The following is a 10110-nucleotide window of genomic DNA, read 5'->3' on the forward strand; positions in this document are numbered from 1 at the left end:
TTGGCTGGTATACCACTTGCACATGCGCACTGGGTACCAGCACTCTGCGCATGCGTCAAGGGGCCCAGCATGCCTCGTCCACTCACACTTGCCTTCCTGTTGAGGGATGGACTGTGGCTTCATTTCATTGGGCCACAGCCGCAGCCCTTCTTGCCCATCTCTTTATGTATTTATCTCAGATTGGCTGCAACAGAAAGAAAGCTGAATGTGTGTCAGAGAGAGGTCCACTGTGGCGATAGAATATGCATGTGCAAAGACGAGGCGCTCCTATACGCATGCGCAGAACTCCGGTGCTCCTCGAGGGATAGGAAAACCTATCGGTCACAAATGTACTCTGGGGTCCAGCAGTTGCGCACGGCATACCTGAAGGGTCCGCTGTCCTTTTTTCTCCAGTTGGTGCCCTGTTGCGGGATGCCCTTGGCTATATCTCAGAGGCCTCGGGTGTCCAGTCTGGCCCTAAACAGTACACAACGGGCAGATGTTGGGTACCGTGAGCCCCTACCTCGACCACAGTGTCCGAATCGGACATCCCAGGCCCTCCATTTCTCGAACCTCTTCTCTGACCCTCCAGGGGCTCCTACTCCAGTCTGAGGCTAAAGCCAGAGTCGGGCGTGTTACATCACAGGCCCCCTTGGGCAAGTCTCCTTGTGATCCCCGCCATCCTCCCGCAAGGGCTGCTGTGGTCCAAGCATTACTCTTCTTAACTCAGCTTAGCTGAGGATGCCCTTTCACCCAGTACTTCACCTAGGCAACCCAAACCCACCACACCGCTGAGCCACCAAGTGCATCCTTCCCTTGAGAGTCACAGCTACTTAGTGCCGGCCTTTCCAAAGACGTGCATCCTTTCCGAGGATGTGACTGACCCATAGCAGTTGGACGATGACAGCAAGACAGTATTGGGAGACCTCTGGTTTTCTACAGCCAGGACATTCTACCATCTACACGACAGCGGATCCAGTATTCAAACGCCCGAGTCAATGGGACAAATCTCATACAAACCAGCATGCAGGTGAAGCTGTAGAGGAAATTCCACAAAGGTCCCTAAACCTCCTCCACCTGAAGCCCGACGGCCTGCTCAGGCACTGGCAAAACCTGCTATCTATTTCTCCTTAAAACATAAAATCCGGTCAACAAGGCAACCAGTAAATACCTCCTATGCCGGTTGACCGAACGCAACGCTTAAACCTGCACTCATGCTGCCCTGTAGTCCCTTGCAGGATCCTGTGACAGCCGTGAGGAAGCAGGCATGGTTGGTCTTCAGGGACCAGCATTTCCTTTACTTTTCTACCATGGGAAATGCCTGATCACAGAGGAAACACAACCCCCTCAGATTAGGAAACTATGGGCCCTCTTTAGATGAAAACTATAATGAAACTCACCCACCAAGAAGTCATGTGGGTCCTGAGCCCCATCTGCTTCCCCACCCCAGTCCCCAGCAGCACAACAGCTCTGCACTACTCCATTACAAGGATAGACAAACCGCCATGCCTCATCATGGCTTCCCATGCCTCTTTATGCCACTCCCTGGCCCCAGCGGTCCTGCACTCTCCAGGACCCTGGAAAAAAACCCAGAAGGAAATGCCTTTTAACCTCTTGGCTACCTCTCTCCCAGTCCAAAGTGGAGGAAACGCCAATTAATCTTAGGGCCAACTCTGCCCATCCCTCTAACTCATGACTCAGCTGCAGAGTCACGAATTCCACGCACTTCCAATTAATGTCTACCCCACGGGGGGGGGGGGGGTGGGAGGGGCAAAGTCAGATTGCCAGTTTAAAAGTCTTTCTTTTTTTTTCCCCCACAGCTTAGCCAGCAGGGTGTTGCAGGGCACATATCTCCCACCTCCACAGGCTACAGGCCTGAGACAGAGTCTCCCTGCTCTCTGGCTCACAAGACTTCACTCAGGGCCCTGGTGGCCCACTTCCACAAGCCTACATGTGTCACCCTCTCTTGGTCTACTTTAAAAGGGGGGAAAAGAGATGTGCTCCCCTCCTACAAAAGAGGCTCTCAAGTCCCCTTCTGCCAACCAGGCAATGCCAGAACACTGCCAAAAGATGAGGGCAGGGAGGAGAAGGGTCCTGTCAAGCAAGCTCACATGCACACACAGTCCTGGGCCCACCAGGGGCTTACCCTGCATCTCCTGAAAAATGTGACTTGGCCCGTGGCAGGGCCACCAAAGTTGACAGCTGAAGTGAGTGGCTGGAAACCACAGGGTGGGCCCTGTGGGCCCCTCCCCCAGGCCAGGCATGGATGGCAGCAGGTCACCAGGTTAAAGCTCCTGGGCAGAGCTGGGCAGAGTGTGCCTACTTGCTGCTTAGCAGCTCTCCAGCTAAGGGCCACACAACTGCAAAACCTGGATGACAAGAATAATGGGCAGAGTTTTGCTGATGAAGCCGCAGTGTCAAGATGGCATAGCTTAAAACAATGTAGCTAGCCAAAAACTTAAAGAGTTTTCTTGTTTCTTTGTTTGGATTTTGTTTAAATGGTTTGTTTGTTTGTTTGTTTTTTGGCTTGTCTCTAATAGCAGAAACAATTGATTGTGAATGATCCCTTTATGAAGTTATTGACTGACTGGTTCCAGCCCACTATCAAGATTGGAAATCCAAGTAATTTTTCTCAAACCTCACTAGGGAATTTGCACTCAAATAATCCAAGAAAATTATCACCTGAGCCTAAAAGAGAATTGGCTGTGGAGGAAAAGAGACATTACAGGGGACACAGATGGGTCACTTGGATCCACAAGTCAAGTCAATTGTATCTTGATTGTTTTGCCTTCTAAAAATTATGGTTATGCTCTATGTCTTTACTCTTCAAAGGGTACTTTATTTTTAATGTTACAATATCACATTTAGGAGATTTCAAACATCTTTTAAATTTTTAAAAAAGGTTTACATCATCAGAAGGCTTAAAATTATTATTATACCTCCCTGTAGACTAAGAAAGCAACGAGGAGTCTCAATATTTTACTTTGGTATGGATTTTTATGTGACGATGATAGAAAGCCAGAACTATTTGCTACAACATACTACATAAAGTTCAGAGTCTTTACATCAGTGGATTTCTGGTAATATCTTGTTCACAAGCTCCCTTGGTTGCCTTTTAAGTACAGACTCCAAGATGCTTCTCTTTTTGCTAAATTTATATTCATCCAGACTTCTGGATAAAGGATAGAAGCCCCTCTTTCATGATTTGCAGTCAAACTAAAGAATGATCCTTCTGTTAACCCAAAACTGTTTCGCCAGCGCCAGCTGCTACTATAAAACAAAAGGTTTGAATCTATTGTCTTCTCTAAGATGTGGGTTTCAATAAACTTAAAAAATTCCTGTAAGCTTCAGAAAAATCTTCCTGAATCCACATCTCAGAGTCAAATGGCCTACAGATTATCTACCTGTAGAAATTCTATACATCAGCAACTATAGATTTAGGTCTGTCTTTAAGAAAGGACCGAACAGGCCTGGCAGTGGTGGTACACGCCTTTAATCCCAGCACTTGGGAGGCAGAGGCAGGTGGATTTCTGGGTTCGAGGCCAGCCTGCTCTACAGAGTGAGTTCCAGGACGGCCAGGGCTACACAGAGAAGCCCTGTCTCTAAAAAACAAACAAACAAACAAACAAACAAAAACAAAAAAGGACTGAACAGCACTCATGTTAATTTGATCAGTACACCTTGGTTAATATGAAACTGGCATTTTGCCATTTGGAACTAATTGTGTATAATTGACCAACTAGCTCATACACTTTTTTCAAGTGCAATGTATAATTTCTGAATTAACATAAACACAGAATTATGATTGATGAAGGGTGCCAAGGATCTATTCTACTCTATATTGCTCTTGAGAAACTCCCTGTAAGCATGCTGTTATAAATAGGTTTGCTTCTGATAACAATCAACCTAATTAAAGGTCTCTGTTCTTAAACAGTGCCATTTAATAGAAGGAAAATGTAAACCACGTGTAATGGTACATTTTCCAGTAAACACATTGAAAGCTAACAAAAAAGGTGAAAGATATTTTAGCACATTTCTTCTTTATTCACCAATCAATATATCTAATGTGACATTTCAATATGAAATCGGTACAAAATCAATAGGGAGATGTAGGCATAAATATTTTGCAATCTCCTTCTAATAAGGGTCCAACCTCACCTCTAGCCCACCACCCAGCAGCTGTAGTGGAAGAGAAAAGTCATTAGGATATAGGGGAAGTGGACCTGTTCAGCAATAGTTCTTTGGGGGTGAGCTCCATCTTCTTTGGCAGCAGTTCAGTCCTATAGCAAACACCAAATACAACTCAGCAGCTGCAGACCAGTCCTTTCAGCAAGCCGACACCGGGCACGAACCGGCAGCTACAGTCCAGTTCTTTCGGCAGGCAGACATCAGGCAGGAACGCCAACTGCACTGAGGCAAGGCCACAGAAACTGGAAACTGCTGCAGGAACCTCACAAGCAATTTTTGGGCGAGTTCTCTGTGGCGTCACCACAAGTGAGGATCAACAACTCTGTGTAAGGTGAACTGAGACATACTTGTTATTAGTAGAGAATAGCCAGGTGGAGAAAAACAAACCGATGCTCAGTGTTCGTCTCCCACCATCTGTGGGGTCATATTTATACTTCTTCATCAAGGGTCCTTTCACGTGTTTGCTATATGAAAACATCCTTTCACCTGTGTCTGCTTCAGGAAGACATCCTTTCCCACGTCTGCTTTAGCAAGACATCCTCTCACCTGTGTGCCCCAGCAAACCATCATTTGACATAACTGACTTTCCAAAGAAACTAGAAGTTTCCCCTTCAGGGAGATATGTTTTTGCCCTCTTTTATTTGGTGCTTATTAATCTTCAATTAATGTAAAAAAGGGGGGAGGGGGTACGCCACTTATTTGTGACAGTTTATTTTACACAGACAAGCATTTACTGACTATCCCAAAATATTGTATATTGGCATCATGTCCTCTCTTGTATGAAAAATGTCTAATAACTAATACTGCCTATGACATGTCCTAGTAGTCAGCAATCTCTAGACTAATAATGTGTTTCCTTCATCGTTGTGAAATTAATTCCAGGGAGTTAGAAGTCTGTGAGTTTTGTGCAGTCAATTTTAAAGGATTCCCAAAACCTTCCACCGTTCCCACAAAATGTTGCCTCTTAACTAGGCCTCTCCAGGAGTCTATAAACAGGTCACATAGGTTAGCATGGTGTTTCCTTTCCCAGCCACTCTAAGCAGGTGGGACAGTTGATGCTTTATTGACTTCAAATGTTCTTAAATGGGACAGGTAACACAGCTGCTAAAAAAATTACTGGATTTTGGAAAGGACTGCAGAATTAACTCAGCTAACATACCTTAAGGATATGTTAACCTCAGAATAAAGTCAAGAAACGTGTTGCTTTCAGGGAAGAGGTTTTTTTTTTTTTTTTTTTTTTTTTTTTTTCTCTTGTTTCAATGGGAAGCAACAAGCAGCAGATCCCTTCAAAGCTAATAAAAATTAGTTTTAACCAGGAAGGACCTCCTGAAAATCTTGGCTGCTGACAGGAAGGAAGAGATCCAGGCAATCGAAGAAACAAAACCAACCAGATGATGTAAATAGTGTTACTTCTACATGGGAATAGCTCTAGAGACTGGCTGAGATATGAATGCCCCTACAAGGCCAACAAATCCCTTCGGCTACCTGTCCCCATGACTTTTTATATATGCCATCGTTCCAAATATGGCACGGATAGAGATTTATATTGTAGTCTGGTTATGCATTCCAGTGGACTTATGAATTTTGATGCCTTTTACTTGTTCAAACATAGAGCAGAGAATCATCATTATTGGAATGGTGCACACTGTACATTCCATACATGTGTTAATGCAGAAATGTACCTACAGTGTTACCTTTAAAGTTTGTGTGTTTCAGGGCAAATGGACCAGACACAGCACCTGGCTGACAGCTTCCAGGACAAGCTAAACCAGGCCATGGCTTCCACCAGAGACCTGAGTCTCTACAGTGACAGAACACCTCCCCAGAGAGGGTTATTCTACAAAGTCAGAAAACTCTGTACTTACTGACTGCTGAGGGACTTGCATTTTGTTGGGGGAGGAATGATGTTTCTATGCCAGTGAACCTGGGCTGGTGGAATAAAATATGCAAAGGCTCAAAGATCTCCAGCGAGATCTCCCTGGGCACGCTATGCGACCAACAACCCCTACCTCATGGTACTAAGCCCCTCTGGTGCTTTGGTTTCTCCCCTCCTTGGCCCATAACTGGCTACTGGAGCCCTAATCCTCCAGGCACCTTGCCTCATTTTCTAAAATTTCTAAAATGGCAGATAAGTAGCACTGAAAAAAAAATCACTGCCAGTCAGTTTCTGGTTCAATACCAAACCGTTCCCAACATAGAGACTGATGACTATGATGATACATCCTCCTCCATAAAACAAAAGGCGGGAGATGTGGGGCCAGACAGCCTTTCAACTGGGGGAGCCAGTCTGTAGCAAGGGTCAGGTGGAGACACGTCCAAACCCTGAAAACCTGGTCCTGAGACCAGGAGGAGCAGGACTGTCTTCCTCCTTGCTCTGGGCCTGCATGTCCCAGGGGATGTAGCCTGTGAGACACCTACCTCTGCACCCTTGAGGTAGTCACACAGCCAGGTGGCAGGTTTAACTTCCTCTCTCCCAAATAAGTACATGTCCAGCATGCACCTGGAATTACTCTTTATGCAAATGAAGCATTCCTAGCACCTCAGGCAATGATGTATATTTACCCCCAAATCCCTACCCAATCCCCAAGGCTTATATAGCCCTTATTAGCCCCCAGGAAAGGAGAGGTGTTTCACTGAAAACCATCTCGGAGAATGTTGTGTGTGTCCGGCATTCCCAGCTGCTGACCAACGTTCTGCTGAAGCCACCTGGCCCAGCTAGGTCGGCTTCATTCCTTCCAGTCCTGCCCAGTCAGTACACAGCAACTGAACACCCCGAGGGCAGAAGCAATCCAGGAGGGCAACAGACTGGTCATTTGTGGAGGTGTATGATGGGCCCTGAAGGCACAAGTGCAAGCCAGTCTGGCCCACCAGGCCTGCATAAGTGGTGTGAGAGCTCCAGTCATTTCTCCTCCAACAAACAGATTTCAGTTAAGGCTGTGTGTCTGCTTAACAGATTTAATTTAAGGCTGTGTGTCTGCTTCCTCCTGTTCCCTCCTTTGCACAGGGTTGCTTTTGTTATTCCTTTTGTTACATAAGCATGCTTGAAGGTAAGCTTTCTGGGATTGCTGATAATGCTTGCACACCCAATCGTCTCTAATTATGCATTCACGCATGTTTCTCCATTTGTGTTTCACATTCTCACTTAAGACTGGAAAACTGAACCTCAGCTAATAATGAACAGCCAAGCACCTCCTGTGGAGGACGAGAAGAAGCCATCCAGGCCATGTGTTCCGTTACTGGCCCCTACACCTCACAAGGCCCAGCCCCCACCTCACTGCCTGCTTTGAGTCCTTGGATATCTTTTTTTTTTTTTTTTTTTTTTTTTTTTTTTTAACAAAAACAAATTGCTGGCCAAGGTACATTCATTCAGTTTGCTCCTTTGTTCTTTTATGAGATGCCAGGATTATTCTATTACAAATCGTGGGCCCCTGCTGCTGTGACTGTATAGTTCTGGCCCACCTGGACCTGCAAGGTGCCTGTGTGACAATGAGCATGCATTCATTCTTGCGTTAGGTAGATCTCTCCAGCCACAACCCCTGTTAATGGACAGTTTCCCTGAGGGCTATCTCCTCAGCTTACTTGGCAGCAGTGCTTTCACAATTCCTCAACTGGGCCGGTAACTCTGGGATCAGGAGGATGTGACTGGCCCTGGCCCCCACACCTGGTATGAGACTTGAGGTGAACAGCAGGAAGAACCACCTATCATACATCATTGTCAGTCTGGTCCCTGGCTGGCTCTTCTACAGTCCCATTTTCTTGGCCCCAACAAGCTCCGGATCCTGGCTGACTGGGTACCCGCCCCATTGTAGCCTATCCCAGAGCTGCCTACATCCAGTTACCCTTCTGGGTGATCTAACATAGCCATTCTCCTTCCCTCCCTTGGGGAGAGCATCCATACCTAGCTATACTCTACCTGCTTGGGTGTACATTTCTGATTGCCTGGAAAGATAGCACGTGAGGATGAGCAACCCTGGGGAGCTTGCCAGTGAGGTGGGCCCGGCAGGCCTGCATTCCCGACATTGTCCTAGCATAACCATGAACATGAGCTGGCCCCAGCATGGGGGCCCATCAGGTGTAAATGAGCAAGTAGGACCCACAATAAGCATGGTGCAAGTTCCAGGTCCAGGGAAAAGTGAAGCTCTTGGACATCACCTGAGAGGCCAGTGTGGTCCCTGCTTGCTTCTGACCCTACTTTGGATCCATCCTGGCCACTCTGACCCACCACAGAAACCTCAGCACAGGGTACCCTGATACCCAGTTCCCCACCTTGCAGTTATCACCCCACTGCCTTACTCAGAACCTTCCTCCTCAGAAAGGGAAGATACGCAACCAGTCCCTCTCTACCCCAAGAGTGGCTGGAACAGGATATATTGAAGGATGTTCTAGCACACGGGTATTCCTGAGATGGGCCTAGCACGTGGCCATGTGAGTGGCAGGCATAGCAGGCATGTATGATGGAGGCAAGCACAGCCTGGCTTATGTTTGGGCCATCCCTGAGAGCGGCCTAACAGACGTGGACACAAGAGGGAGACCAGAGGAATGTGTGATGGGAGTCCAGCAGGTGCTCACAAGGGAGGCTGTCCAGCATGTGCTTGCATGCATGAAGCAGGGACCAGCAGGCCCCATGAATTAGGCATTGTGCAGGCATTCTGAGGCTTGCCTATGAGTGTTTAAAGCAGTAGTTCTCCACCTTCCAAATACAGTTCCTCAGGTTGTGGTGACCCCCACCCACAAATTTATTTTCATTGCTATTTTGTAACTGTAATTTTGCTACTGGTATGAACAGTACTGCAAATCTCTGTGTTTTCCTATGGTCTTGGGTGACCCCGAGAAGTCAAAGACTCCTTAGATCCCCAGTGGGTCACGGCCACTCTCAAAAGGTGCCATTTCCAGCTTGATCTCCCTAGTCCAGGCACCAACATTAATGGCACCAAGTCTCGTCTATCACCCTGCCACCCCTGCCTCTCTCTTGCTCAAAGTTCCTTATGCTTCTACACTCTCTGTAGTGAACTATATAACAGCTGCTGTTCAGACCACTCTTCCCATTCCCTATCTATGGAATTCTCAAAGCTTCCCTGGTTTCACCACCCACCCCACAAAAGATGGCAACAAGTCTATCATCTGGCTCACGAGTCATTGGTTGGACAGAGCTGGCTCATGAGTCACAGAGCGTTATTAAAGGATTGTTGGGTCTTAGGCTATTGGAAGGTTCTTGAGTTCCCCAACCATTTCCCATTCAAACTTCTAGAGCAGGAGGAATCCCCTTGCACATTCAATCACATGCCTGCTGCTAGGATACATTAATGTTGTCATTCTGAGAAATGAAGGATCTCGATGCTGTTCCAGAAGACAAAAGTTCAGGTAGCATCACCCACTTGGAGTAGCTCAAGATCCTTTGTAACTCAAGCCCCGGGGGAACTGAGCCCCTCTTCTGGCCTTCATGGGTACTGACACACACTTGGAATATGCTCACAAAGACTCAATAAGTACATACATAAAACCAACCAACCAACTAAACAAACAAAACCTCAAATGTACTAAACACAGATTCTAAGCATTCATTTTAATAATTACAGCACAGGACAAGGGTAAGAGATTTGACTCCGGAGTTAGACAAACACACACACAGAGGTAGAAGGACTTGATGAATATTAAACTCTCTAAGGAGAACCCTAGAAAATGCTTTTGTAAATACCCATCGAAAACACTGGAACCACAAATGCTTACACAGATTGTTGATAAAATGCTTTCAACCAAAGGTAAGGGCAGGTATCTCCCAACCAGTGTTGAAGACAGCTTTGAAAAGAGTCTGGGTGTCTTTGGGAAATGCCGCAGCCCCACAACTAGCGCAGACCCAACACATTAGGATCTGGCTCTGCTGTGGGAATCGTGTTAACAGTTTAACACATCTGAGCACACAAACATGACTGTGTTCAGCAAGTC

The sequence above is a fragment of the Arvicanthis niloticus genome, chromosome X (genome assembly GCF_011762505.2).
Source record: "Arvicanthis niloticus isolate mArvNil1 chromosome X, mArvNil1.pat.X, whole genome shotgun sequence".
Classification (NCBI taxonomy): domain Eukaryota; kingdom Metazoa; phylum Chordata; class Mammalia; order Rodentia; family Muridae; genus Arvicanthis; species Arvicanthis niloticus.